The following is a 23691-nucleotide window of genomic DNA, read 5'->3' on the forward strand; positions in this document are numbered from 1 at the left end:
ACTTGCGGCTTGGAACATGTGCAGTAATTGCTGCGGCACTCAGTATGTTACCGGTCTCCTTTCCCGTCTGGTCCCAGTGCTCCGCTCCAGGCGTGATACCTCACAACTGTCGTGGGGCTCTGTTAGGATATCCAGTGATTGCGGGATTGTAGAGTGCTGCCGATCTTCACAATGCCTCTATTTTCCTTTGAGGACGACGATTTCTGCCCCTTGCCACTTTGCGGTCATTCCCAGCGGGGGGTCCCCACTGTGCTACGGCATGAGCAGTTGCCAAGTAAAGCCGTGTGTGTCTGGGCCAGTGCCATCCGACCCCGGCTGTGGCTATCAGTCAGCTTCCGGCTTCTCTCTTGACCTCCTAGAGCGGGTTCTTGTGGTCTCCCGCCAAAGAGGTAACTTGTTTGGGCGTCTGCTTTTCCTTTAGCTCCGTATCTCAGGAGCCCTTGCGAGCGCACTCTCCTGCTCCCAGCGCTCCGCCCAACCGGAAGTTCGTTCGATTACCTCATCCATGCCCCTTTTTATGCATGTTAGTATCTATGTAAGTAAGTAAAATATGTAGGCAAGTTCATTTGTCTAAGCTTTTTTTGTTATAAAGTTGGATTAAGTTGACTACGATGATATATTATATATTATATCAAAGCTCAGCATAAATGTATGATCAGTTAAGAATGAAACAGAATACATGCTTCAACATTTATTCACGTTTTACTACAATGTCCTGTATTGCAGGAAATAACAGGAAAAATATAATTTAAGAATTATGTTATTGTACTCAGAATATTGGCACAATGTGTCTTTTCCATTTCATACAAGAGCGATATAATGTAATGCTTTTCACTTTTCCTTTGTTATTGTATGTTTTCCTGGAGTGCTTATGCTTATTAGCCTCTCTACCTTTCATCTGGACTTCCACTCTTCATAATTCTAAAGAGTCACAGGTTTTCAGGAGATTCCACGAAAACAGGAAACTGAGTTTTCCTCTACCCATAACTGCAACCTGTTTCCTTTTTCTACTGGATGAAAAGTGACATAAGGGTCTAGTACAGATTCACTACAAAATAAAAGCTGGAGTTGCAAGGATTCCTCCAAAGAACACTGGTGTATACCATTAATTGGGGTTTTAATTATGACCTTTTTTTTACTATTGATTGTTTTGAACATTGGTAGGGTCAGCACAAGAGGGGATTCAGTGGACATTACTGAAAGACCATGGACAACACCTGTACATTCCAAGGCTGATGGATTTTTCTCTAAGACAACAGTCAAATCATTTAGCGACTCAAGACGAACAGCGGGTGTTACCCCACATTCTAAACATGAAGTTGAAAGCACTACTCTTCTATATTTAAATTTATTTTCTACATTATCAACAACCGAGAAGCCTGCATTTATAGATCCAGAGAGTAAAGATGGAAGTGAATCCATTGGGGTTAAAGAGAAAGACGAATCTATCTCAAATAGACCAAATAATAACTCTGGAAGATTTCCGCAAGAAAATCAGAGGGTTATCACTCAACAAGGAACAACAGGGAATCGTGCGCCCAGGCAGAATTATTACAGTAGACCAAGTCTGCCCTCTCACCAGAAGCCCAGCTTTGAAACAACCAGAGGAAAGTAAGCAGAGCTTATATTTTTAGATTTAAATGAACTTTTAGCTACCAGAGTGGCTGTAACACATTCTGCAGCAATGCCCATTGTGGTAACCAAGGGATTAGGCGAATATTACATTGTATTACTACATCAAAGAGAACCATCTAAAGGTCAGAAAGTATAGATTAGATAGCTGCTAGTCTTTTATAATGCAGCAGCGTATACAGGAACTTACATTGACCTTACTGAATTCATATGTCTATATCAATTTCATGCTAAAGTCAAGAGTAAACGCTATCCATTTCAGACTGCTTAAATTAAATTACTTTGCAAAGCTTTAGATCCTTTGCAAAATAAAAGGATTAGGCTGTACAATAAAAATTGTGCCTATTTTCATTCAGACATAAGAGTGTATACACAAAGCAATAACAGAGGTGTTGAAAAATGTGTGAATAAAATAGGATATAACATAGGATATAACACATTTTTGTTGTAAGATTATATTTAGATACTACAACGTTAATCTTTTATAGATGTAATTTTTGCACGATTATCGTGAAACAATAGTGCTGATACCTTTGTAAGAAAAAAAAATACACTGTCAATATATTTCATAGCTACTTGTTTGTTGTGGTTTGAATATAAAAAAACTGTTATTAGAATTTAAAGGAACATCATATTCTTTTATTTTTATCTCCATTCCCTCTAATATATAATATCATTTTTTTTTTTATATTTACAGCAGCGCATGCTTGTGGGATAAATAAACCTATTTTTTTGTGTGGGAGTTTTCTCTGTCAGCCAATGAGTAGCAGAGTCCTGCAACTCTGTTGTACACAATCATGCACTTCCTGCTAGTTTCCCTTTAAACAGCTTTTTTTTATTAAAACAAACTTTTTTTTTAACATGTTTAACTGCTGCTCTTTCATATATATCATGAAAATAAATGTGAGTAACATGTCCCTTTAAAGTCCCATAATATTTATATTTTTATATTATCTCTTAGCTTAGATTTTTTTTAGTGTGGTGTAAAATAACACATTGTTCCTGAGCATTGGTTGCAGACATCTTCATCTAACACTTACTGGCTGACATGATGAACTGCCACCTGTCAATCCATAGACAGGGACATTTGTCTGTAGGTCTGACAAGAAACTGTTTATTCAAGAAAGGAATAGACTTTTTTTTTTTAAACAAACACTCGTTTAGATAAAACAAAATTTAAAAAGTAGATTACAATGCCTTATTTGGTCTGATTTTCTATAGTTAGACTTGTAAAGAGTATGGTCTAGATTGCAAGTGTATGTATATTCTAATATTCCTCACAGGGGTAAATGTTCTATGTATTTTTAAATATATATATTTATATATATATATATATATATCTTCACCTGTATATATGTTAATCATATTTCAAAATATTAAAAATTATTTCAAAATAATAATCATATGTCTATAGAAATATATATTTAAAAATAAACAAAACATTTTCTATATGAAGAACATTGGAATGTAAACTATGCAAATTGCGATTCAGGTTTAGCACTGTAGGTCTAACGCGGTGTCAGGTTAGCGCACTTGAAAACAGTTAACTTACAATGTGTTAAAAAATTATTATTATTATTAATAATTATTATAGAGGTTCTAAAAATTCTAAAAAATACATATGAATTCTAATGCTTTTTTAGAAAATTTTAGAACCTCTAATAATTTTTTAATAATTATTAATGTTTTTTACATTATGTGTTTTTAAAAAACAGATGTTCCATGATTTGAATAAAACTAATTTTTGTTTTAGTGTTTTGAGATGTGTCCTAGTCTGTTAACATAGCTGTGAAAAAAAAATTATGTTGTTGGACATTGAATAAAAATAGGTGGAGGTGGGGGGGGGTTATGCTTAACCTTAAACACATTTTTGCAGTTTTAAAAAAGAATGAGGTAGTAGGTAAACTGGATGAAATACAAAAGCTGATAACACTTTAAGGCCTAATTTCTATTGCTGTTGTAAACTGTGTAAACTGGTGTTAATGTAAAACATCTCCATAGACTTTAATGAAAATACTGGTTGTTACCACACAGTTTACAACAACAATGGAAACGATTCATCATAAAAAGTGAAAAGTGCATCACACAATATTCGGACAGGTTTGATGATCAGTTACTGGATCTGTCTCATCATAACATCACTACAATATTATTATTATTATTGGAAGACAGCAAACCTCTCAACATCTGCCAGATTATGTGGGAAGTTAAAAAGCTTGAGGTCAATGGCAAAGTGAATGGAACTGTGCACACAAGGGGTGGGACAATGTACAAATGGGTGGGTTATGGGCAGAGCATAGATGTGTGTCCTTGGGTATGTCTAGGCTGGGCTTGGACATGACTCAGTCAGGCCTTTAAAATCAGGCCGGAAATTAGGTCATACCTCACAACCTGTGACAATCCTGCAGAATGCGGGTTGGTTAAGAGATATGAGATGCTAAAATATGTCCAATGAAATCTCTGAATATTCTTTACGTATTATAAGTAGTCATTATTCTACAATTTTAAATCTACCATAATCTTGAGAGAAATAAGTGAAAAAAGGATAGTGACAGGGAGCTATAACTGGATGAAGAAAATGTTGGAAAAGATAAGAGAAGGCTGAAGAATCAAGAAAAGGATAGTATGTAAAATACTAACCAGCAAATATGCCCTGTACCTCTGCACAGAGTTTTAGTTATTATCATACTTGTGGTTGTGGTATAAAAATGTAACTGGAAAAAGTGACCTTTGTTTAAAATCAATCCTATTTTTAAACAATATTTTACTCTTAAATGTTATGTGTTGAATATATAAACTTTCATGATTCAGAATTTACTTTTATTATTAAATTTGCTTTGTTCTCTTAGTATTCTTAGTTCAAAGCTAAACATAGGTAAGCTCATATGCTAATTTCTAAGCCCTTGAAGGCTGCCTTTTATCTGAATGCATTTTGCCAGTTTTTCAGAGCTAGAGGGTGTTAGTTCATGTGTGCCATATTAGATAACATTGTGCTCACGCACGTGGAGTTACCTAGGAGTCAGCACTAATTGGCTAAAATGCAAGTCTGTCAAAAAAACTGAAATAAGGGGGCAGTCTGCAGAGGCTTAGATACAAGGTAAATACACAGAGTTAAAAGGGGATTAATATAACAGTGTTAGTTATGCAAAACTGGGGAATGGGTATCTTTTTAAACAATAAAAATTCTGGAGTAGACTGTCCCTTTAAGAATTTCCTATATGGAGATAATTTTTCCTTAAAATAGCAACGCGGCTACTTTTATTATTGCTTTTAACTTTTCCTGAAAATAAAAATGTCTCTGCAGTAGTGGATCCAATGTACCTGTAGAAAGAACGGAGCTGGCTTTATCAATATTCCCTTTTGGAATGTTCATTTGTCTTTTACAGCACTTGATATTTTGTTTATTTAAAACAATTACATTTGCAGAAATATTTGTGTTCCTTGTTGAGTATTTGCTGCTGTAGAAGTTTGTAATCAATAAGGTTGTGGGTTTGTTTAATGTCTTGGCATTTATTGAGTACATTACTTGTTTATCCTGAAGCAAATGCTTTCTTTGATGTAGCAGATGCCTGTGAAGTGGCTTTGACAGAAAATACTTTTTTTACAGAATCGGGCAGGTGGTATACGTCTATCATTTGCATTTTAAACAGTAATATTTGCAGGGGGAGTTGCTGGGTATAATTCACCATAAAATCACAGTAATATTATTTGTGTGTTTATTCTTGTACAATGACAGAAATGTTCTTTCAACAAGAAATACAATTTGTGGATGTTGAGACAGCAGGTTTCACTCCTACATTTATAGGTAGAATGAATTAGTAATTGGATTCATGGTCATTGTTTGCAAAATGTGTAATTGCATTCAACAATATAAAACGCTAATAATGTGGATATTGTATAAAAGAATAATCAATTTATAGTTGTGTTACCTTTAATATTAAAGGGACAATAAAGTCAATATGAAACTTGTATGATCCATACAGTAGGTGCAATTTAAAAAATAAAAATAATATGTACTTCTACTGTCAAATTTGCTTTATTGAAAAGCATAATTAGATAGGTTATGGAACAGCAATGTATTACTGGGCGATAGATGCTGATTAGTGGCTGCACATATATGCTTCTCACCATTAACTTACCCAATCATCTAGTTCCCAGTAGTGCATTGCTGCTTATGAGCCTACCTAGGTATGATTTTCAACAAACTTGTCATTAATATTTCTCAAATTTTATAGGGATACTTTTAGAAATGTATTATGTAGGGATGTGTATTAATTTTTACAAATGTCAAGTTGTAAAGAAAATGTGGATACTTGTCTTATTATAAAGAAAATGAATATCCAAATTAATGCACTAACTAATTTAAAGAATAACAAATATAATTTATGAGCATATTTGTTATTCTTTACATTAGTTGTATTACTTACCTGTAGCGCACTGAGGAGCTGTGCTAATCCACTTCATCATTACATGCTCCCCAGCCCGCTACAGGTACATTAGCGTGGCAGATCCCTTCTCATTTAGTGCAGGTGGGGGTGCGCTAATCCGACCTTCTTTACACACACTAATAGGAGAATTAAGACCAGGGCTCTGTGAAAAAATTATCAAATTTGAGCGCCCCACCGCATGGGCGAAAGGAGAAAGGATCTGCCACACTAATGTACCTGTAGCATGCTGGGAAGTCACGCTAATAGGGGCATTAGCTCGGGCCCTGGAGTCTATAAAGAAGAGGATTAGCGTGGCTCATCTGTGCGCTACAGGTAAGTATCAAAAGTGACAGGAGCAGAGAACATTTGCATTAATTTTATTGAAAACAAATGTATATGTTAACGCATATTTAGTATTTATTACATTTTAAAATGAACCGAATACCAAATAGTGCAGCACACAAATATTCTGAAAAAAATATTTTTTTTCAGAATATTTGTTCCAAATGATTTGTCCAAAACAAATTATTCAGTCCTGCACAAGTTTAGTATTATGTATATAAATATATAAATTATGTATTATGTATATAAATATATAAATAAAGGGATATTGAGTTACAAGTAGAGCGCAAAATATTTATTTCACTAAAGCGATATTTGAGCTCCACTTTGTAATACCAGATAACGCAAATGTGCACAGAAGCATTGTGCTCAAGAGAGCGCGCTTCCCTAGGTTCCAATAGGAGCCTCGTTCTGATGCTTTCAGACACGGCATGAGAACTAGCGCAGCAAAGGTGGTAAGTTGCGCGGCAATGGGCAGCAAAATGTAAATATATCTGTACCTGAATATATACATATATATTTAAGTATATAAGCAAATACATATATATTTACTAGGAACACACAGTTCCCATAGACCGCAATGTAAAGACACATTTCAGTACCGTTTTGTTGTCTAACACCCCGCACCCTCCACTTTTAACCCATAAAAAATTATTAGTGCATTTAAAAAAAACATTTTTTTTTTTTAAAAATGCTACATTTTTTGTTTTTTAGAAAGGGACCTCACATGTTATTTTGGTGGCAATTGGGGAACATTTAAAAAATTAACCAGAGGTCTGACCTCTGGTTAATTTTTTTGTGCTAATTGCTACCGTGAGCTTGAGGTAGCCAGCCACTGTGTATTGGCTAATTATTTATCACACGTCTATAAACGGGCGAATTTGGCCATTTACGGGGCTCGATAAATTAGCGATCCACTTGTAATCTATCCCACAATTTTTAATTAAACATAGTTGATAAATTTATGTTTATTCATTATTTAATTTACCTCTGAAAATTGTGTTTTTAATACCTCCTACAGAGGTTGGAGTGCAAACTACATTCTTGATTATGCTGATGTTTGGCTGAACCTGCAACATGATACACAATATTTGCATAAAGCAGTGCAGGAACTCATTTACATCTGTAGTAAACTCAATGAGCTCACACAAACTCTTCCTGGTCTCATGTTGGTAGGAAGTGGATGCGCTCTGCTCTAATAGTTTTGATGTGTGAGTTGACCCTATTTAAATCCAGATAAGGTGAGATTTAAAGAATTCTAACCACCTCACATACAGCTAGATTATGAGTTTTGAGCGCTATAGGGAAATTAACAACCCCCCACAAAAGCGGCGTTATTTAACCTCCCTATAGCGCTGCTATTACAGGTTTTGTAAAACCCGGCTTGCGCGGCGATATGGTTGCGTTGAGCTCCATATAGAAGAAGAAAAAATAGGATGGCGCTAAAGCGGAGTGTGTCCTATTGTGTTTGTATTTTTTTAACAAGTAAAAGAGCTGATTTCTTTGGGGCAATGCCCTGCAAAGGCACTTTTAAGGGCCATTGGCAGTTTAGTGTAGGCTAGGTTTTTTTTTATTTTGGGTGGGCTTTTTTATTTTGATAGGGCTATTAGATTAGAAGTAAAGGGAAAAAGGCAGGCTCTGCACACAGGAATCCAGATAAAAAGATTTTAACTGAAAAAGATAAAAAATACAAAAAGCAGCTACATACAAACTGACACTGATGTCTGACTAGTTTCACGTCTTCCCACGACGCTTATTCAATATTTCATTATTTCTTGAATATTTTTTGTATGTTATTTATTTTGCCCCTTTTTCATATATTATCATACATATAGGTGGTATTAATTTATTTATGTATATGTTTTTATGGTGCAAACTTATGCATGTTAGACATTTATTAACACTCTTATTATGTCTCTCTGCTACATATATTGTAATGTTTATTTAGGCTAGGTTCTTTTTGTTTTTAACTTATATCAATGGGTGTGTAGTATAGGTGGTTTAATTAAGGTCTATATAAGAAGCAGCTGTGGGTTTAAAAAGAGTATACTGATTTACCAATCATGAGCTGGCTTCCCCTTTTTAAAGTATCCACCTACCACATCCCATATGTCCTTGAATAAGCGTCGTGGGAAGACGTGAAACTAGTCAGACATCAGTGTCAGTTTGTCTACCTGCCTTGTTCACTTTTTTTCTTTGCACTCAGCGTATGTAGCTGCTCTTTGTATTTTTTATCTTTTTCATTAAAAATCTTTTTATCTGGATTCCTGTGTGCAGAGCCTTGGTTTCGCCACGGCTATGGCTCTCCGCTTCTCTTGAGGAACTGACCTTTACCTACCGGATAATTTCCGGTTTAGCACTGTGAGATTCGGAAGTTGCTAGGATCGTCACCCCTTCGTTTAGATTAGAAGTAATTCGTTTTTATTTTTGATAATTTAGTTTTTTATTTTGTGTAATTTAGTGTTTATTTTTTTTGTAATTTAGATAATTGTATTTTTATTAATTTAATTTATTTTATTTTATTGTAATGTTAGGTTTTAGTGTAAGGCAGGTTAGGTTTTATTTTACAGGTAAATTTGTATTTATTTTAACTAGGTAGTTAGTAAATAGTTAATAACTATTTACTAACTAGTCTACCTAGTTAAAATAAATACAAACTTAGTTGTGAAATAAAAATAAAACCAAAGCTAGCTACAATATAACTATTAGTTATTTTGTAGCTTGCTTAGGTTTTATTTTATAGGTAAGTATCTACTTTTAAATAGGAATTAATTAGGAAATAATTGTAAGTTTTATTTAGATTTATTTTAATTATATTTAAGTTAAGGGGTGTTAGGGTTAGGGTTAGACTTAGGCTTAGGGTTACGTTAGGGTTAGGGGTTAATAGTTTATTTTAGTATATTTTGTTGTGGGGGGCTTGCGGTTTGGTGGTTAATAGGTTTATTATAGCAGCGGTGTGGGCGGACAGCAGATTAGGGGTTAATAATATTTAAATAGTGTTTGCGATGCGGGAGGCCGGCGGTTTAGGGGTTAATAGGTTTATTATAGTGGTGACAATGTCTGGGAGTGGCGGAATAGGGGTTAATACATTTTTTAAGTGGCGGCGATGTCCAAAACCGGCAGATTAGGGGTTAGCATTTTTATTTTAGTATTTGCGATGTGGGAGGGCCTCGGTTTAGGGGTTAATAGGTAGTTTATGGGTGTTAGTGCACTTTGTGACAGTTTAGTTATGAGTTTTATGCTACAGCTTTTGTAACGTAAAACTCATAACTACTGACTTTAGATGGCGGTACAGATCTTGTCATTTTAGGCTGTACTGCTCACTTTTTGGCCTCACAGCAAAACTCGTAATACCGGTGCTATGGGAGTCCCATTGAAAAAGGGTATACGTATTCTGACAAGACTTGTAATAGCAGCGGTAGGGAAAAAGCATTGTTATGAAGCATAAGGATGCTTTTTCACTCATAACACAAAACTCGTAATCTAGCTGATAGTTGTGTAAAATGTGGGCTGTGTCTAAGGTGACCAGATTTCCCAGACCCCAATTCAGGACACCTCATAAATATTGTGGAGATGTTAAAAAATATGAGCATTTAAAGGGACAGTAAACACCAAAATGTTTCTTATTTAAAAATATAGATAATCCCTTTATTAACCATTCCCCATTTTTGCACCGTTATATTAATATACTTTTTACCTCTGTGATTACCTTGTATCTAAGCCTCTGCAGACAGCCTCCTTATCTAAGTGCTTTTGACAGACATGCAGTGTAGTCAATCAGTGAAGACTCCTAAATAACTTCACGGGAGTGAGCACAATGTTATCTATATGACACACATGAACTAACACTGTCTAACTGTGAAAAACTTTCAAAATGCTCTGAGCTAAGAGACGTTTTTCAACGGTTTAGAAATCAGTTTGAGCCTAGCTAGGTTTAGCTTTTCAAAAATACCACCAAGGGAACAAAGCAAATTTGATGATAAAAGTAAATTGGAAAGTTGTTTAAAATTGCATGCCCTATCTGAATCATGAAAGTTAGTTTTGACTTTACTGTCCCTTTAAATGTTTTATTTATATAGGCATGTGAAATTGTTTACATGCAATGAAAACCAATAGTAAAAACTATTGCTAAGATAAAATTGTTGTTATCCTTACTTTAAAATAAAGATGAGCTGTATTTTTAGATCTATGAATAATGATTAGGAGGTTTTTCTTCATCATGAGCATCTTAAATGGTTATTATACACCACATTTTTCTTTGCATTACTCTTCTTTATAGTAGTATCTATTACATGCAGTTATATGAAAATGTGTGTATACTGTCCCTTTAAAAATGCTTCACAACTTTACCTTAGTTACTAACATTACCTTCAGAGTGTCCACACCAAGCTGTGTTTTGTCACTCGCCCATCTGCTATTTATGAGTGAAAATACCCTTTCAGTGGTATTATTGGTTAGTGTTATAATTGGTCTGCCTCTGTATGCCAGCCCATGCTGTAACCGTAAGTACACCAGTTACAAACACATTATCCCCTGCCTCTGTGTGTCAGCCCATGCTGTAACTGTAAGTGCACCAGTTACAAACACATTATCCCCTGCCTCTGTGTGTCAGCCCATGCTGTAACCGTAAGTACACCAGTTACAAACACATTATCCCCTGCCTCTGTGTGTCAGCCCATGCTGTAACTGTAAGTGCACCAGTCACAAACGCATATCGCCTTGCTCTGTAAGCCAGCCCATGCTGTAACTGTAATTCTAAATTCTCACCCTTACATACAAAGCTCTCACCAACGCCGCTCCCCTCTACCTATCCTCTCTAATAAACAAATATACTCCAGCCCGTCCACTAAGATCCAACAATTACCTGCTCCTTGCATCCGCAACTATCACCTCCTCTCATGCTAGACTGCAGGACTTCTGTCGTGCAGCACCTACTCTCTGGAACACTCTCCCTCGTGCTGTCAGGCTTTGCCCTAATCTTTCTTCCTTTAAATGTTCCCTGAAGACTTTTCTGTTCAGAGAAGCCTACCACCCAACTCAATAATATTTATCTTACCTAACAACATTTCCCTCATCTAACTGTGCATTAACATCTTTCTCAATCTTGCAGTCCTCACCTCCTGTTTCTCAACCTCCAACCCTTCTAGATTGTAAGTTCCCACGGGAATAGGGCCCTCAATAGCTCCTGTATGTGTTTGTAAATTTTGTCCTGTCTCTTATAAGTCTTGTACTGTTTTATTTAAATAAACTGTATCCATGGACAGCACTGCGGAATATGTTGGCGCTTCATAAATAAAGTATAATAATAAGTGCACCATTCCCAAACACATTATCCCCTGCCTCTGTATGCCAGCCCATGCTGTAACCGTAAGTACACCAGTAACAAACACTTTATCACCTGCATCTGTATTCCAGCCCATGCTGTAACCGTAAGTACACCAGTTACAAACACATTATCCCCTGCATCTGTATTCCAGCCCATGCTGTAACCGTAAGTACACCAGTAACAAACACATTATCACCTGCATCTGTATTCCAGCCCATGCTGTAACCGTAAGTACACCAGTTACAAACACATTATCACCTGCATCTGTATTCCAGCCCATGCTGTAACCGTAAGTACACCAGTTACAAACACATTATCCCCTGCCTCTGTGTGTCAACCCATGCTGTAACTGTAAGTGCACCAGTCACACAAACATATCACCTTGCTCTGTAAGCAAGTCCATGCTGTAACCATAAGTGCACCATTCCCAAATACATTATCCCCTACCTCTGTATCCCAGCCCATGCTGTAACCGTAAGTACACCAGTTACAAACACATTATCCTCTGCCTCTGTGTGTCAGCCCATGCTGTAACTGTAAGTACACCAGTTACAAACACATTATCCCCTGCCTCTGTGTGTCAGCCCATGCTGTAACTGTAAGTGCACCAGTCACAAACACATATCACCTTGCTCTGTAAGCAAGTCCATGCTGTAACCATAAGTGCACCATTCCCAAACACATTATCCCCTGCCTCTGTTTGCCAGCCCATGCTGTAGATATAAGTGCACCAGTCACAAACACATATCACCTGCCTCTAGTAGCCAGAAACTTGATAGTGCAAACTGTGGATATACAATTTGTACCTGCTATCAAATATAAGTATATAACTACCCCCCAGCTCTGCACACACTTTACTTTTCACAGATGGTCCTGAATAGCTACAGCAGACAGGCAGTTATCACCACCATGAAGATCACCAGAGCTATCCTGTCTCACTCTGCAGCTTTGTCACCCTGATGGTCAGTAAAAGCAAGCGGAAATTCCCAGTAAACAGCAGACCAAACTCATTCTACCTTACTCCACCAGCTTCATGCCAGCCATCCACAGAGAAAGTGACCTACCACGTCCTGCAATCACTGGTAATGGGGTCAATCCATCTCAAGTGGTCCAACATAGGTTGCCATTTTTTATTTTCCTAATTATTTTTTTGGAGTGATTACCCAGATTCTGAACCAAAAATGGGCTGTCACCTAAGCTTACATTCCTGATTTTCAAATAACGATTCCAAGAGAACAAAGAAAAATTGATAACAGGAGTAAATTAGAACGTTGCTTAAAATTGCATACTCTATATATCATACTCTAGCTTGATGCCCCTGCTTCTGTGCGAGCCTTTAGGCTCGCCGGAAACAGCAGTTATGAAGCAGCGGTCTAAAGACTGCTGCTCCATAACTTGTCCGCCTGCTCTGAGGGCGCGGACATCAAGCTGCCTGATAGTATACGATCGGGCTGATTAACACCTCCTGCTAGTGGCCAATTGGCCGCAAATCTGCAGGGGGCGACATTGCACAAGCAGTTCACAAGAACTGCTTGTGCAATGATAAATGGCAACAGTATATGCTGTCGGCATTTATCGATGTGGGGCGGGCATGATACGGTACATCGTATCAGGTCCATATGCACTGTAATAAATCAGCCCCACATCTATAATGATGAAAGTCGCTGAAAGTTTAACTTTTAGGGTCAATTTATAAAGGGAAGGGTCCAAGTCTCAGGGTGCAGAACATTTCAGGTTTGAGGCTTCTCTCTTTTTTTTTTTAATTGTTTTATTATGGTGGCGAGAAAGCGCAGTATTTTTAACATTTCCCCTCACTTTCAGGTTTATTATCTCTCTCTCTTTTACAGAGATAAGTCCTTTATGGTAGCATTCTGCTGTAAACATTTTGAAATTTCTTTGGTTACAGAGCTAGGGCTAGTAGAAATCTGGGGAAAAGCCTAAATTATTCATGTGTTTTGAGAAAGAAAATATGTTATATAACCCTAACAAATTACATCTTGTCATTTCAGGTTCCTACCTAAAATGTTCTGCATGCACACTATACTTACCTAAGTACCCCCTAAAAAAATTAGGACTCAAACCTTTCCCAATATAAATTGACTTTAAAAGTGTAACTTACAATAATTTCCATCATTACATTAGGACTTAAAGGGACAGTGTACTCTAGAATTTGTATTGTTTAAAAAGATAGATAGATCCCTTTATTGCCCATTCCCCAGTTTTGCATAACCAACACTGTTATATTAATATACATATTACATCTGTGATACTTTGTATCTAAGCCTCTGCAGACTGCCCCCTTATCTCAGTGCTTTTGACAGACATGCAGTTTAGCCAATCAGTGCAGACTCCTAAATAACTACATGGGAGTGAGCACAATGTTATCTATATGAAACACATGAACTAGCACTGTCTAACTGTGAAAAACTTTCAAAATGCTTTGAGCTAAGAGGGGTTTTCAACGATTTTAGAAATCAGTTTGAGTCTACCAAGGTTTAGCTTTTCCAAAATACCACCAAGGGAATAAAGCAAATTTGATGATAAAAGTAAATTGGAAAGTTGTTTACAATTGCATGCCCTATCTGAATCATGAAAGTTTAATTCTGACTAGACCGTCTCTTTAAGTTTTAACCCCTTAATGACCAGACCACTTTTCCATTTGTTGACTGTTTGGGACCAGGGCTATTTTAACATTTCTGCTGTGTTTGTATTTAGCTGTAATTTTCCTCTTACTCATTTACTGTACCCACACATATTATATACCGTTTTTCTCGCCATTAAATGGACTTACTAAAGATACCATTATTTACATCATATCTTATAATTTACTATAAAAAAAAAATATGATGAAAACATTGAAAAAAAAACACTTTTTCTAACTTTGACCCCCAAAATCTGTTACACATCTACAACCACCAAAAAACACCCATGCTAAATAGTTTTTAAAGTTTGTCCTGAGTTTAGAAATACACAATGTTTACATGTTCTTTGCTTTTTTTGCAAGTTATAGGGCAATACATACAAGTAGTACTTTGCTATTTACAAACCATTTTTTTTTTTTTTTAAATTACATTGGGACACTGATATCTGTTAGGAATTCCTGAATATCCATTGACATGTATATATATATATATTTTTAGTAGACAACTCAAAGTATTGATCAAGGCTCATTTTGGTATATTTCATGCCACCATTTCACTGCTAAATGCGATCAAATAAAAAAAAATGTTCACTTTTTCACAAACCTTTTCACAAAATTTTGGTTTCTCACTGAAATTATTTACAAACAGCTTGTGCAATTATGGCACAAATGGTTGTAAATGCTTCTCTGGGATCCCCTTTGTTCAGAAATAGCAGACATATATGGCTTTGGTGTGTTTTTTTTTATTTCAAATAATTATTTTCTGTGTTGTAGCTGCCCCCCCTCAATAATCTACCTCCCCCCTCCTAGATCCCTTGTGCAACATCCAAGATCCCCCCTCCCTCTCCATCCTTCATATACATTTAACTTAAAAAGTGTAGATTTGGCATGCGCCAAATTCCGTATACATCTCTGTAACCAAAATTTGTCGTGCACCATGACACATAGAGGACTGCCGTGGTTAAAACAAGTAAAATACAAATAAAAAAACTGGTGAATTTTCCAATACCAACACATAGGGGTAATCACTGGAAAAATATTTAGGAAAATTAATAATGGTCAACCAACCAACTTTACAATTACTGGACCACTTGAGATGGACTGACCCAATGTAACCTGTGATACACAACATCAACCCCTGCAGGATTGCAGGAGTAACTGCAACTGATTTTATGGAAAGTGTTGATGGTTCTTGCCATTTACACACTGGGAAAAGTAAAATGAAACCTAGGGTAAATTTTGGACAATCCTGGGGCAATATAGCTTAGCCCTTTAAACAATTAGGGACAGACTGAGCAAATTAAGGATTATTCATAAAAAATAAGAACATTGGGTCTCCATAGCTTTGCCTTACTCTCCTTAATGAGGCTAAAACCATATCCTGTAAACTGTTTTCAAGACTCTGCAAATTGCCTAAAACATCTTTAACTTTCAGTATTTGCAAGTTACAGAATATGCTTTTTGGCTTCTCTTGGGAGCGGGTCACAAGCACAATTTTTACACAAAAGCAAGAGGTGTTTAATGTCCATTTTAAATCACCCTCATTGTTAGCAAAGTATTGCATGTCCTTAGCCTATGTCTCCTCACTACATTAAAGCTGTATGAGTCTGCATGTCAGTAATTGCAAGTGTCCTTATGTGCCAATTGACTGAGGAAGCTGTTGACTTCTTATACCTTATCCATAATGTTAGAGCACCAAAACTTTGAGTGAGTTTGATATTTCCTAAAAGTATCTAGTTTGTAGGATAGCCTTATGCTTATCCCAGGCCTTCTTTAATTCACCCACAGTGTTTGTCATTACCACCTCTTGTGGAAGTTTATTCCATGAATCAATCGACCTTTCTGTAAAGAAGTGCTTCCTCAAATTACTCCTGAATAAACTACCCTTCAGTTTGTAGGATATCCTTATGCTTATCCCAGGCCTTCTTTAATTCACCCACAGTGTTTGTCATTACACCTCTTGTGGAAGTTTATTCCATGAATCAATCATCCTTTCTGTAAAGAAGTGCTTCCTCGAATTAGTCCTGAATAAACTACCCTTCAGTTTAAGATCATGACTCCTTATTCTTATAAAGTTTCTTGTAGTGTTTCAAGTGATTTGTTGATAATGGCCAACTTATTGAGTTCAAACGTCCTTAAAAAATGTTTCTGCAGTATTACAAAAAACAAATCTATGAGGTGACTGCATTCCCTTTGCTGCAACTGTTCTTAGCATCCAATCCTCTCCACCAACCACTTGCCTTATTTTGAGGAGCTAATTGATACTTGTTACTAGAGTAGACAAGGCTAGCAATGATCATTGTGTTACCAAAACTATCATTGTTTTTGAGTTTCTAATCTGACTCCTTTCTGCGGAGTCAATGAAATGAAATATTATATACATCACTTCTTTCTCATTTGTATGTATATATGTCTTTCCTTGTAATTTTTATTGTCTAGATCATGTACCATTTAGTAGCTCTCCTTTGAATGATTTCCAGTGTCTAGTCAAGTCACATTATAAAAAAAAAGTAATACGCTGTTTTGAGTGTCTTCTCCAGATCACACTATGGATAATCATTTTCAAACTGTGAAAGGGAATCATAGATGAAAATTGGTTGTCAAGTGTATATAAAAACAGTCGGGCAGATTTTTAGAAAAAAAAAAGCAATAATAACCTGAGCTGCTATCCAATATTGTTGTTGGAGTTCTGATGAACTGGCATGTTAAAGGATTAGTAAACACCAAGGCCTAGATTTGGAGTTTTGCGGCCAAAGGGGTGCGTTAGCTATGCATGCTTTTTTTCTCCCGCACCTTTTAAATACCGCTGGTATTTAGAGTTCACAGAAGGGCTGCGTTAGGCTCCAAAAAGGGAGCGTATAGCATAATTTACCGCCACTGCAACTCTCAATACCAGCGGTGCTTACGGACGCGGCCACCTTCAAAAACGTGCTCGTGCACGATTCCCCCATAGAAAACAATGGGGCTGTTTGAGCTGAAAAAAACCTAACACCTGCAAAAAAGCAGTGTTCAGCTCCTAAAGCGGCCCCATTGTTTCCTATGGGAAACACTTCCTACGTCTGCACCTAACACCCTAACATGTACCCCGAGTCTAAACACCCCTAACCTTACACTTATTAACCCCTAATCTGCCGACCCTGCTATCGCTGACCCCTGCATATTTTTTTAACCCCTAATCTGCCGCTCCGTACACCGCCGCAACCTACGTTATCCCTATGAACCCCTAATCTGCTTCCCCTAACACCGCTGACCCCTATATTATATTTATTAACCCCTAATCTGCCGCCCCCAACGTCGCTACCACCTACCTACAATTATTAACCCCTAATCTGCCGACCGCACAGCGCCACCACCTACGTTATCCTTATGTACCCCTAATCTGCTGCCCCTAACACCGCCGACCGCTATATTATATTTATTAACCCCTAATCTGCCCCCCACAACGTCGCCACCAGCTACCTACAATAATTAACCCCTAATCTGCCGACCGCACCTCACCGCTACTATAATAAATGTATTAACCCCTAATCCGCCTCACTCCCGCCTCAATAACCCTATAAGAAATATTATTAACCCCTAATCTGCCCTCCCTAACATCGCCGACACCTAACTTCAATTATTAACCCCTAATCTGCCGACCGGACCTCACCGCTACTATAATAAATGTATTAACCCCTAAAGCTAAGTCTAACCCTAACACCCCCCTAAGTTAAATATAATTTAAATCTAACGAAATAAATTAACTCTTATTAAATAAATTATTCCTATTTAAAGCTAAATACTTACCTGTAAAATAAACCCTAATATAGCTACAATATAACGAATAATTATATTGTAGCTATTTTAGGATTTATATTTATTTTACAGGCAACTTTGTAATTATTTTAACCAGGTACAATAGCTATTATATAGTTATTAACTATTAACTATTTAATAGTTACAACCCACCACCCACATACCCCTAATCTAACCCAAACCCCCCTTAAATAAACCTAACACTAAGCCCCTGAAGATCTTCCTACCTTATCTTCACCACGCCGGGTTCACCGATCCGTCCACCGAAGTCTTGATCCAAGCCTCCGAAGTCTTGATCCAAGCCCAAGCGGGGGCTGAAGAGTGACATCCATCCTCCGGCTGAAGTCTTGATCCAAGCGGCAAATGAAGAAGTCAATCTTCGGGCAGAAGTCTTCATGCTATCCGGGCAGAAGAGGACATCCGGACCGGCAAACATCTTCATACAAGCCGCATCTTCTATGTTCTTCCATCCGATGACGAGCGGCTGATCTTGAAGACCTCCGGCGCGGATCCATCCTCTTCGTTCGACGTCCAACTGAAGAATGAAGGTTCCTTTAAGGGACGTCATCAAAGATGGCGTCCCTCGAATTCCGATTGGCTGATAGGATTCTATCAGCCAATCGGAATTAAGGTAGGAAAATTCTGATTGGCTGATTCCGATTGGCTGATTGGATCAGCCAATCAGACTGAGCTCGCATTCTATTGGCTGTTCCGATCAGCCAATAGAATGTGAGCTCAATCTGATTTGCTGATCCAATCAGCCAATCGGATTGAACTTGAATCTGATTGGCTGATTCCATCAGCCAATCAGAATTTTCCTACCTTAATTCCGATTGGCTGATAGAATCCTATCAGCCAATCGGAATTCGAGGGACGCCATCTTGGATGACGTCCCTTAAAGGAACCTTCATTCTTCAGTTGGACGTCGAACGAAGAGGATGGATCCGCGCCGGAGGTCTTCAAGATCAGCCGCTCGTCATCGGATTGAAGAACATAGAAGATGCCGCCTGGATGAAGATGTTTGCCGGTCCGGATGCCCTCTTCTGCCCGGATAGGATGAAGATTTCTGCCCGAAGATGGACTTCTTCATTTGCCGCTTGGATCAAGACTTCAGCCGGAGGATGGACGTCACTCTTCAACCCCCGCTTGGGCTTGGATCAAGACTTCGGAGGCTTGGATCAAGACTTCGGTGGACGGATCGGTGAACCCGGCGTGGTGAAGATAAGGTAGGAAGATCTTCAGGGGCTTAGTGTTAGGTTTATTTAAGGGGGGTTTGGGTTAGATTAGGGGTATGTGGGTGGTGGGTTGTAATGTTGGGGGGGTATTGTGTTTTTTTTACAGGCAAAAGAGCTGAATTCTTTGGGGCATGCCCCGCAAATGGCCCTTTTCAGGGCTGGTAAGGTAAAAGAGCTTTGAACTTTTTTAATTTAGAATAGGGTAGGGCATTTTTTTATTTTGGGGGGCTTTGTTATTTTATTAGGGGGCTTAGAGTAGGTGTAATTAGTTTAAAATTGTTGTAATATTTTTCTAATGTTTGTAAATATTTTTTTATTTTTTGTAACTTAGTTCTTTTTTATTTTTTGTACTTTAGTTAGTTTATTTAATTGTATTTATTTGTAGGTATTGTATTTAATTAATTTATTGATAGTGTAGTGTTAGGTTTAATTGTAGATAATTGTAGGTATTTTATTTAAGTAATTTATTGATAGTGTAGTGTTAGGTTTAATTGTAACTTAGGTTAGGATTTATTTTACAGGTAATTTTGTAATTATTTTAACTAGATAACTATTAAATAGTTAATAACTATTTAATAGCTATTGTACCTGGTTAAAATAATTACAAAGTTGCCTGTAAAATAAATATAAATCCTAAAATAGCTACAATGTAATTATAATTTATATTGTAGCTATATTAGGGTTTATTTTACAGGTAAGTATTTAGCTTTAAATAGGAATAATTTATTTAATAAGAGTTAATTTATTTCGTTAGATTTAAATTATATTTAATTTAGGGGGGTGTTAGGGTTAGGGTTAGACTTAGCTTTAGGGGTTAATACATTTATTATAGTAGCGGTGAGGTCCGGTCGGCAGATTAGGGGTTAATAATTGAAGTTAGGTGTCAGCGATGTTAGGGTGGGCAGATTAGGGGTTAATAATATTTCTTATAGGGTTATTGAGGCGGGAGTGAGGCGGATTAGGGGTTAATACATTTATTATAGTAGCGGTGAGGTGCGGTCGGCAGATTAGGGGTTAATTATTGTAGGTAGCTGGCGGCGACGTTGTGGGGGGCAGATTAGGGGTTAATAAATATAATATAGGGGTTGGCGTTGTTAGGGGCAGCAGATTAGGGGTACATAAGGATAACGTAGGTGGCGGCGCTGTGCGGTCGGCAGATTAGGGGTTAATAATTGTAGGTAGGTGGTGGCGACGTTGGGGGCGGCAGATTAGGGGTCAATAAATATAATATAGGGGTCGGCGGTGTTAGGGGCAGCAGATTAGGGGTACATAAGTATAACATAGGTGGCGGCGGTGTACGGTCGGCAGATTAGGGGTTAAAAAAAATTATTATAGTGGCGGCGATGTGGGGGGACCTCGGTTTAGGGGTACATAGGTAGTTTATGGGTGTTAGTGTACTGTAGAGCACAGTAGTTAAGAGCTTTATGAACCGGCGTTAGCCCAAAAAGCTCTTAACTCCTGGGTTTTTTCTGCGGCTGGAGTTTTGTCGTTTGTCTTAAGACCGCTGCTCCTTAACTGGTCCACTGCCTCTGAGGCTGCGGACATCAATTCACTCAATCTCATACGATTGGGTTGATTGAAACCCCCTGCTAGCGGCCGATTGACTGCGAATCTGCAGGGGGCGGCATCGCACAAGCAGTTCACCAGAACTGCTTGTGCAATGTTAAATACCGACAGCATATGCTGTCAGCATTCAGCAATGTCTGGCGGACATGATACACTACAGCGTATCGTGTCCGTCAGACATTGGTAAATCGGCCTCTTGATGTCATGGGACTTAGGAGGCTTTGCCAGCGATTTGCAGTCGGGAAGTGTGGATCGCGACCACAGAAACAAGTACTGAAGGTACCGGCTGGGCTAAAGTTTATGTGAGTGACTCCTTTCAAAGATTAAGTTGAGTCGTTAAATGCCTGTATTTATTTATGATACTAAGGTATTCTGTGGCAGTATGTTTTGGTGCACTGAAAGCTTCCAGAAGTAGCATAGTATTTGTCCGCACTGGGCTGTGTTCTCTCTAATTGTTACCTTGTATCTAAGACTCTGCAGACTGCCCCCTTATTTCAGTTCTTTTGACAGACTTGCATTTAAGACTAAAATGTTGCTTTTTTATGAAATTACTGTATGTAGAGGCAGTTATCTATCATTACGGATACTACCCTGTAGGTTCATATATTTCTAGTTTTGCTCTTTCTATAACTGAAGAAAATAAAGTATTTTTAGAACTGTCAAGAAAATATATATAAATATTTTTAAATAACATTTCTAAAATGTGAAAAGTTCATGGTTTTCTAACACTGGGCTGCTTTTCCAAATTTAAATTTTATAAAACAGACTTTGCTAATGCGATATAATGAATAGGATTTCATACAGAGGGAAGCAGTTCCAGAGCATAAAGAGATGTGATTCTGGCATTAAAATAGATTCAAAGAAGTTCAACAGCTCCTGTGAATTTCAAGCATCTGCATATAGGTCAACCAGAAACCCTACTTTTAACAAGACTGTGATAATTCCATATTATTTTGAACTTCGTATTGAGTTTTTGTGACATTTCTGCTATATAAAGAACCAATCTGATTGTTAACAATTTTTTAAAAATATTATTAATTGAACATATCAAATCATTTACATAATATCTACTTTTTTTATTACTTTATTTTCATTAAATATTTGCTAAAATATGTATAAAATAAGTTATTTTGAATCCAAACCGTCTGTATTATGTAGAGGGCATTTGTATAGTTACAAAAATAACCTTATTGAGAATCCCATCAATATATATTAACCTGAAAGGAAGTGGATATGAAGAGAAAATAATTTGGGAGGCTACAATATGTAATGTGCAGTATCACAGAAGGCTGAAATAAAACAAAAGTTCAAGTTCAACTGTAACAGATCTGTGATCATTCATAGTCATTGCCAAAATAGATATCAAAGTTATCTACTACATCTACAGCAACTATAGCAACTACCTTTCCAAGCAGAAGCCAACTAGAAAAAAAAGCTAAATTGGATTTAGTGCTATGACTATCTAATAATACAGAAATAATATTAAACGTATAAGTGAAAGAACATTTAGGGAACAGTGATCATAGCATGGCTGTGATTGAAATAACTATCCATAAGCATTTATAGGGTTAAACCAAGACTAATAATTCAATAATTTAAGAAAATCATTAAACGGTATCAATTGGAACAAATTATTCTCAAATAAAAACACAGAGTATAAATGGAGAACATTTAAAACTGTGTTAAATAAATATACATAACAATTCATACCACATGGTAAAAAATAAAAGAAATTCATCAAAACCAAGCCAATGTGGCTAAATACAAATGTGTTAGGAGAAATTAGGGAAAAATAGAGGATATTTAAATTATTAAATAAATAGAATGGACTCATCATTCCAAATATATAAGGACAGTAACAAAGCAGATACAAGGGCAATCAGATCAGCCAAAATTGAAAATGAAAAAGTATTCTAAGACAAACCCAAAAAGTTTTTTAAAGTATATATTGCAAAAAAATCTAAGAAGGAAAATATAGGTACATTAAAATGTAGAAGGGTAGCATGATTAACAGTGACCGGGGGAAGGCTGAGGTGCTAAACTATTTATTTTATTTCATTTACACAAGAGAGGAACTAATAGGAGAGACATTGAAACAAACACAAAGAACATACAAGCCCATACCAATAAATGGGTTATCGCTAGACAATATCAGTAAAAAACTGAATAATATCAAGTTATATAAAACTCCAGGTCCAGATGGAATACACCCAAGTGTTCTAAGAGGTCTAAGGGGCACTGTCATGGCTCTAAACATTTTAAGACTCGTTATCCTTAGGCATAATACTCCAGGACTGACATAAACCGGATGTTGTACCACTTTTTAAAGCAGGGCTGATCCAGGAGGCTTTAGACCAGTAAGCCTGACATAAGTGCTAGGGAAGATACTGGAAGGGTTCATAAGGGATGATATTTAAGAGTATATTGGGGAAAACAAGATTATGAGGTAAAATAAGCATGGTTTTATAAGTAATAATCTAATTAGATTCCATGAGGAGGTAAGGAAAAATATAGATAAAGGTGAATAAGTTGATATGGTTAACTTGGTTTTTGCAAAGGTGTTTGATACAGTGCCAAATGATTATTGTACAAAAATTAAGGAACTGGCAATAGCTGAAATTGTTACTTAATGGATAAATAACTGGATAAAAGACAGGGAGCAATGTGTTTAAGTAAATGGATCATACTCAGATTGGACAAAAGTAATTAGTGGGGTTCCCCAAGGAT

Source organism: Bombina bombina, chromosome 2 (genome assembly GCF_027579735.1).
Source record: "Bombina bombina isolate aBomBom1 chromosome 2, aBomBom1.pri, whole genome shotgun sequence".
Lineage (NCBI taxonomy): Eukaryota > Metazoa > Chordata > Amphibia > Anura > Bombinatoridae > Bombina > Bombina bombina.